Here is an 8,685-nt window from a genome sequence, read left to right as displayed (position 1 = left end):
AAGCCTTGACATGCGTTGGTGGGTCCTAAATCAATCGGACAGGGTATCAACTTAGTGATTAGGGGTTAAAACACTTAAAACAGGACAGGGCTTTGTAGATTTTAGGGGTGAATTACTAAAAAGGAATTTATTAAAGAGACATAGAGATCAAAAGGAAAGACAGAGACTCAGCATTTAGAAAGTTTGAAGTATCTGCTATATATATACTAAAGTTGTTAACTTAGAGTCCACTGATGTGTGCGTGAGTGTCGTAGATTTATATATATATTTTTAGCCCTTTTTTATACGTTAGTCAAGTTTTAAATTTATGAAACACGATATTTTACTAACACCAAACACACATATGGGCAACTGCACCCATCGTGAGCGTAGTATAGTGTTGGTAAGATACCGAGGTCGTCCAAGGACACAAGAGCTTTTCGTACCGGTTTATCCTCAACGTCTAATCAAATAAAAAATTTAGAAAAAAGGTTTTAAACTAGAAAATAAAAAACTAAAAATGCTGAAAATAAAAATAAAAGTAAAAACAGATAGACAAGATGAATCACTTGGATCCGACTCGTGTTTAGTGTAACCTTTGATTATTTTCGCACTTTTGCACTTTTTAAGAGATTATCTTACTTATTGTAGTAGGCCCCCTCTTTTGAAGGCGACGTTACCCTCAACCCAGTAGTTTGAGTCAACAAGGATACAATCCTAAAGGGTCGGATTATTGAAAGATAATTAATTAAGTTATTAATGCGTAATGTGGTAGGCCCCTCTTTTGAAGGTGACGTTACCCTCGGCTAAGTAGTCTGAGTCAGCAGGGATACAGTCCTAAGTAGCCGGGTTAAAGTTTTAATAGTAGCTTACATATGAGTGGATCAAAGAGTTTGGACCCCCGCCATCCAATACCATTGGGTATTAAAGGAGGTCCTACTAAATTTGACCCAGGTCCTTGCAGGATCTATACACTGAACAAGGCAAGACTCTTACCAAACCATTCCCTTAACCCCTGACTAGGTAGCCAACATATCTCCATATAGACCGTGGAGATATGAATGGTGAAAATGTTTTATTTTATATAGACAGTAAAATAACGCCAAGACACCACAGACAAATGATAAGGAAGATTCACCTTCAACATAAGAAACTAGTTATTAAAGTCATTAATACATAACCAAATAAAAAGTGCGAAAAGATTAAAAATAGAAAGTATTTTACTAGACACTTGTCATCACCAAGTGATGTAAGAGACTTAGGCAAATATGGCCTTTGATTGTCAAGAACTCTTACGATCAATCTTGGATCTCGGGACTACTCACACACTCTATGATGGATGATGGTGGTGGATGTGGGTTGTGATGGTGGTGGTGGTGGTTGCGATAGAAGCTTCTACAACTTTGTCTTTTCTGCAGACACTTGGGCACGCCCCTGTGCTCATTGAGCACGGGGCGTGTTCAGCCTTCTGTTCTCTTGTTTTTGCTTGGGAGGATGCTGTCGGGGGGTCGGGCATGCCACGTTTGTTCCTTTTCTTGTATTTATGTTAGATTTAGCTGCCTTTTTGATTTTTTTTTGTTCATTTGAGCTCATTTAATCCTGAAAATACAAAAGGAAGACAAAAACACACTTTTTCCAACATTAGTACTAAAAAGGGGTTAGTTTTATGCCACATTTGATGTAATTTATATGTTGCATTTTGCGCACATCAAATACCCCCACACTTGAATCTTTGCTTGTCCTCAAGCAAAACTCTTTATAATGTGCTCCCAAATGGAAAGGGTAGAAGAGAAGGTTTTTGGGCTTGTCATAGAGTGTCGGGATTTCCAAGATTCTTTATTAAGTTTTATTTTTATTTATTTACAATCATATTCGTCATGATTTATTTAAAACGTTACATAAGATAAATTACTTATTAGGGCATAACATGCCTCTTTAAAATTCCATTTATAGACAAGTTCACATACCTCACGGAGGATCACTCAACACTCGGCCGAAGATCTATTTTAGTGAAACACTCGAGAGCGGCATGGAACTTACTCCTACCATATGCTTGCCAAGTAATCAATCCTCCTCCTTTTTAACTATACACCTTTGTAAATATCAAGAGGACTTTTGGGGGAAGGGTTAGGCTTGGGTTAAAGGTAGGTGGTTGGGTTAGTGATTAGTAGAAAAGGGCGAAAGACGTAAAAAGCGTCGGCTTTCTTAAGATTTTTTATTTTTTTGTAACTTTTTATTTAATGAAGCATTTCTTCAAACAAAGTTCTTTTTGATAAACTTGTTTGTTTATTTCTTTTGGCTTCATCATTATTCATCATTTTTTTTGAAGTCATAAGAAAAACCGAGCTTTGTTACTAAAATAAAGGGTTTAAAATGAAAAAGGGTTTTTGGTGGGTAAAAGTGTGTTTGTTTTGGGTTAAGAAATGAAAAGGTTTAGGCTCAAAGGGGTTAACTAGGGGGATTTTGGGTAGGTGGTAAAAAAAAAGAGAAAAATAATGGTGTAGAAATAAAAAGGGGTTAGTCCTAATGCCTCCATCATTTACTTACTTGGGTTTAAGTTGGTAAGGACCGGGAATGTATCGTCATGGCAAGTTCTAGAGTTGTAAGAACCAAGCGGCTATTCACACAAGAAACGAAAAATAAGCATTTAGTTTAAAGATGTATATTTGTATGCTCAATAAAGGCTCAAAACTCACTTTTTATGGGAATGGGTTTTTATGTGATCAAGTATATATAATCAAATTTTAACTAGGTTTGTCATGGCGTTTCATAATTTTCTTATGTTGGTTCTTTTTATCACGACGCTATCGGTTGTAAATTTGTAAAAATATAACCTTTTTAGAACTTGTAATTCCCAAATTAAACCTAGACAAGTAAAAAAAATTAAATTTTTTTTTTTGAAAAAATTTGGGGTGATTAGCGCTTCCAATAGAGTTTTGTGTAAGGCTTGTAATTAGGACTTGCAAAATTCAAGGTTTTAGCATCCCCTCCCCACACTTAAATTACACACTGTCCTCAATGTGTCCCAAAAATAAGTTTTTAGGTTGATTGAATGTGTAAAAAGGTGTGAAAAAGCAAAAATTTATGTTACTGGGCGTCTGGACATGGCCCCGTGTTCAGATCGCTAGTAACAGAAACTTGTAAAAAGAAACAGAAGCCTGGGCACGGGGGCGTGTTCAGCGAGCACGCCCCTTGTCCAGTTACCTGAACTGGGCATTTTTCTGCAGATGGTTGAGCACGGGGCGTGTTGGCTGAGCATGGCCCCGTGCTGAACTTGCTGTAATGAAGAAAAATTATCTGGTGGCCTTGTTTTTGTGCATGGGGTGCTGGTTCAAGTTTCCCTTAGTATCCTTCACCATCCCGAGTGTATTTTATTCCTGAAAATTAAAACTAAACTAGAAAACATAAAAATTAATCTAAACTAAACTAAGGATAGTTCCGCGGATTGCCTCCGTGGTGCGCCACGTTTATAAGGGTCCTTGGCTAGACCCAAAGCCTGGTCATATGTTACCCAAGTGGGATGTTTTGCATCCCATGTTGCACCGTCGGAGAGCATCATCCAAACTCGAGTCTATGACCTTCATGTAATTGACCGGGTCGTCGTCTTCTACTTTCCTCCCAACTCCAAACTTCATTTCCTTGTCCCCAATCTTCAATGTTAGCGTTCCGCCATTCATGTCTACCACTGCATGGGCTTTAGCTAGGAATGGCCTTCCTAAGATGAGTGGTACTTCGATATCTTCCTCCATATCTAGTATGACAAAGTCGGCCGGGAAGAAAATTCGCCGACTTTGACCAATAGATTTTCAGCAACACCTTGTGGATATTTTACGGACCTATCGGCGAGTTGTATACTCATTTTTGTAGGGTTTGTTTTCCCTAGGCCGAGTCGGTTGAACATTGATGCGGGCATGAGGTTGATGCTAGCCCCGAGGTCGGCTAGTGCATTGCGAATGGGGGATTCCCCAATCGAACAAGGAATTGTGAAGCTTCCAGGGTTAATCTTCTTTTGCGGGAGTTTGTTGAGTAGCAAGGCGGAACATTCTTCGCCTAAATTAACTAATTGCAATAATTCAATTTTCCTTTTATGAGTGAGGAAGTCCCTCATAAATTTTGAATATTTAGGCATTTGAGTTAGGACTTCGATAAATGGAATATTAACATGCAATTGTTTTAGCAAATTTTTGAACTTTGCGAATTGCTCGTCGGTCTTTTGGCGAATTAGCCGACCGGGGTACGAAACCGGAGGATTCTTGGTGGGCTCTTGAATTGGTGGGGAAGCCGTCTCTTGTTGGGGTGTGGGTGGAGTTGTGTTTTGGCTAGATCGGCTCTTTTCAGTTTGAGGCAATGGAGCTTCCTTGGGATCCACGATACGGTTTCTCAATGTGATGAGATGTACTTGTGCCTTTGGGTTGGTTTCGGTATTACTTGGTAACGCGCCTTGTGGTCTCTCGGAGAAATTTTGAGCTAGTTGATCTAATTGTTTTTCAATGTTTTGAATACTAGCTTGTTGATTTCTAAAATTTGATTCCAATTGTTGAAATCAATCCGAGTTTTTCTTTTCGGTGTCGGAGATGAGGCGAGATACGGTATCTTCAAGCCTTTCTCGTCCCCCTTGTTGTTGAGAGAAATTTTGTGACTCGTTTCTTGGTTGTTGAAAGTTTGTTCGTTGGTTTAGATTTTGTTGGTTACTACTATTGCCGGGCTCTCTCCAACCAAGGTTAGGGTGGTTACGCCATCCTTGGTTGTAGGTACCCGTTGGAGGACCCGACGGCCTAGGTCTATTATCAATGTAGTTTACCGATTTTGTTTGATTATCTACTTCTTTCATACAACTCCAATTTTCATGTGGCCCACCACACCCCTCACAAGCTATAACCGATGCCGTTTTTGCCATTTCTAGTTTTTTTGATTTTTGAAGAAAGGGCCTCGATTTGAGCTTGTAAAGAAGTGCTTTCATCAACCTTATGGGCGCCCGGGGCAATAGATTTATTTCCTCGGGGAGTGTGCCACTGAAAATTGGTTTGAACAATTTCCTCAATTTGATTATATATTTCATTTGGGCGACGATTACCTAAAAGTCCCTCGGAGCTAGAGTCAAGTGTTTGTCTTGTGTGTGGCAACAACCCATTATAGAAAGTGGATACTTGTTGCCATACCGCAAGACCGTGATGAGGACACTTTCTTAGTAGCTCCTTGAACCTTTCCCAAGTTTCATATAAGGATTCCCCATCCTCTTGTGAATATGTATTAATTTCAGTCATTAATTTAGCCGCTTTAGCAGGAGGGAAATACTTATATAGAAACTTTTGGGCTAGTTCATCCCAAGTGTTTACCGAGCCAACTGGGAGGGTATTAAGCCAAGCCTTAGCTCGGTCCTTTAGTGAAAATGGAAACATTCGAAGGTGGATGGCGTCGTTTGATGCTCCATTGATCCGAAATGTATCACATATTTCTAAGAAATTAGTAATATGTAGATGGGGATCCTCGTCCGCAAGCCCATGGAGGGTTGCGGAGTTTTGAAGCATTTGTATCAAATGCGGTCGAAGTTCGAATTTGTTGGCTTCGATATTCAGTGCATTGATAGCGACGCCGAGATTACATACGGTGGGTCGTAGGTAATCCATGAGGGTACGTTGGTCCGCCATTGGAAGTGGGTCCCCCGACACTTTATCTTGGTTTTTAGCTTTACGTCTTCTTCTTAGAAAGCGTTCGGGTTCGTCTAGGGGTTCTTTTATGTCTCTACTAGAACTGGAGCTCATACACTACGTGGAAAGTTCAGATGTGGCGCCTGGGTTCCAAGTCCTGCAATAAAAACAAAAATAATGTTGGTCAGAAGCTTCACCACGGCCCCGTGCTCAGGTGAACACGACCCGTGGTCAGAGATACAGTGATTGTTTTCCGGATCCCTGTTACTGGGGAGTTCGACACGGTCCCGTGTTGCACCGACACGGCCCCGTGCTCAACTCTCTGTAACTCGGAAAATAAAAACTGCCCGTGTCCGACCGGGCACGGCCCGTGTCCGACCAGGCACGGCCCGTGCTGAGCTCTACAGAAGCTGAAAAATTAAGAAAAATCCTAAAAAAATAGAAAAATAAAGAAAAACGATTAGGCCGTTGATTCCTAACTTTCTTAAAATCCTTGTGTCCCCGGCAACGGCGCCAAAAACTTGATGTGTGCATGAGTGTCGTAGATTTTTATATATATTTTTAGCCCTTTTTACACGTTAGTCAAGTTTTAAATTTATAAAACACGATATTTTACTAACACCAAACACACATATGGGCAAGTGCACCCATCATGAGCGTAGTATAGTGTTGGTAAGATACCGAGGCCGTCCAAGGACACAAGAGCTTTTCGTACCAGTTTATCCTCAACGTCTAATCAAATAAAAAATTCAGAAAAAGGTTTTAAACTAGAAAATAAAAAACTAAAAATGCTGAAAATAAAAATAAAAGTAAAAACAGATAGACAAGATGAATCACTTGGCGACTCGTGTTTAGTGTAACCTTTGATTATTTCCGCACTTTTGCACTTTTTAAGAGATTATCTTAGTTATTGTAGTAGGCCCCTCTTTTGAATGTGACGTTACCCTCAACCTAGTAGTTTGAGTCAGCAAGGATACAATCCTAAAGGGTCGGATTATTGAAAGATAATTAATTAAGTTATTAATGCGTAATGTGGTAGGCCCCTCTTTTGAAGGTGACGTTACCCTCGGCTAAGTAGTCTGAGTCAGCAGGGTTACAGTCCTAAGTAGCCGGGTTAAAGTTTTAATAGTAGCTTACATATGAGGGGATCAAAGAGTTTGGACCCCCGCCATCCAATACCAGTGGGTATTGAAGGAAGTCCTACTAAATTTGACCCAGGTCCTTGCAGGATCTATACACTGAACAAGGCAAGACTTACCAAACCATTCCCTTAACCCCTGACTAGGTAGCCAACATATCTCCATATAGACCGTGGAGATATGAATGGTGAAAATGTTTTATTTTATATAGACAGTAAAATAACGCCAAGACACCACGGACAAATGATAAGGAAGATTCACCTTCAACATAAGAAACTAGTTATTAAAGTCATTAATACATAACCAAATAAAAAGTGCGAAAAGATTAAAAATAGAAAGTATTACACTAGACACTTGTCTTCACCAAGTGATTTAAGAGACTTAGGCAAACATGGCCTTTGATTGTCAAGAACTCTTACGATCAATCTTGGATCTCGAGACTACTCACACACTCTATGATGGATGATGGTGGTGGATGTGGGTTGTGATGGTGGTGGTGGGTGGGTGAAGTGTGAGAGAGGTGGTGTGCCAAAGGATGGTTTGCAAATGAGCCAAGCACCCCTATTTATAGCCTGCACAGAAGGTCGGGCACGGCCCCGTGTCCACCCATTTTCTCTTTCTTCATTAATTGCAGTTTGTCTGCATTAGTTGACCATGCCCCCGTGTCCGCTGGGCACGACCCCGTATACAGAAACGTATCTGTACTATCAAGATTTTCCTAGATTCCGCGAATCTTAGAATTGACCACGGCCCAGTATCCGCTGGACACGCCCCTGTGGTGGGCGATAGAAGCTTCTACAACTGTCTTTTCTGCAGACACTTGGGCACGCCCCCGTGCTCATTGAGCACGGGGCGTGTTCAGCCTTCTGTTCTCTTGTTTTTGCTTGGGAGGATGCTGTCGGGGGTCGGGCATGCCACGTTTGTTCCTTTTCTTGTATTTATGTTAGATTTAGCTGCCTTTTTGCTTCTTTTGTTCATTTGAGCTCATTTAATCCTGAAAATACAAAAGGAAGACAAAAACACACTTTTTCCAACATTAGTACTAAAAAGGGTTAGTTTTATGCCACATTTGATGTAATTTATATGTTGCATTTTGCGCACATCATCCACGCAAAGAGTTGTCTGGCCTTTCGAAATTGAGCCACGTATACTATCCTATAATTCCTTTCATTTTCTTTTGACATCCACGTAGTGACATGCATTCTACATATGCATGTTTTCAAATTTTCATAACTTAGTTTTTTTTCTTTTTAGTTATTATAATTTTATTATTTTATATATTATAATTAATTCAGCTGCTTCACTTATTTGGTGCGTATAACTTCTAAAATATGACGTTTTATAAAACAGTGAATACGTCATTAGAACGGGAATATCTGTATCTACATTTTGAACCAAGTTTCATTAAAAACGGAATAAGTTCAAACATAATGTATTTTTATAATTTAATTATTTAACGGTTCCTACGCTTGCTCAAAATACCTCATATTTCTATCGCTCAACTTACCCATGATGCATCCTTTTAATAACATAAGTTTTTATATACTTTATTATTATTATTATTTTTTTTTATAAATAAAAATTTTGGGAATGTTACAGGTGGGGGTTGACTTCGGGCTCAGGTCAGAGTTGATCAACAAAATTCTAGGCTCTTCATGTAATAATGGGTGAACTTATGAATTTTTTATCCTTTAACATTCGTGGTCTCCGGGGTTTAGAAAAACAACGGTGGGTTAATGATTTGAAATCAAAACATGGTATAAGTTTTATGGCTTTTCAAGAAACAAAAAAAAAAAGATTCGGTAAAGGCTGAAGAAGTCGCTGGTTTTGGGGGAAATAAGAAGTTTGGTTTTGAGAGTGTCGGTTCGGTTGGTTTATCTAGAGGGCTGTAATGTCTATGGGATTTGTCTGTGTTTCAT

At 39.5% G+C, this 8,685-nt stretch overlaps 1 non-coding gene across 1 annotated transcript; it reads left to right on the top strand.

Annotated features, from left to right (window-relative positions):
* Positions 1 to 5,142: 5,142 nt before the first annotated feature.
* Positions 5,143 to 5,249, top strand: LOC118482315. Its single transcript, XR_004868358.1, has one exon. It is a non-coding gene; the product is annotated as a small nucleolar RNA R71 (small nucleolar RNA).
* The last annotated feature ends 3,436 nt before the right edge of the window (positions 5,250 to 8,685 follow it).

Source organism: Helianthus annuus, chromosome 9, assembly GCF_002127325.2.
Source record: "Helianthus annuus cultivar XRQ/B chromosome 9, HanXRQr2.0-SUNRISE, whole genome shotgun sequence".
NCBI lineage: Eukaryota > Viridiplantae > Streptophyta > Magnoliopsida > Asterales > Asteraceae > Helianthus > Helianthus annuus.
This window is presented reverse-complemented; position numbering and strand designations above follow the sequence as displayed.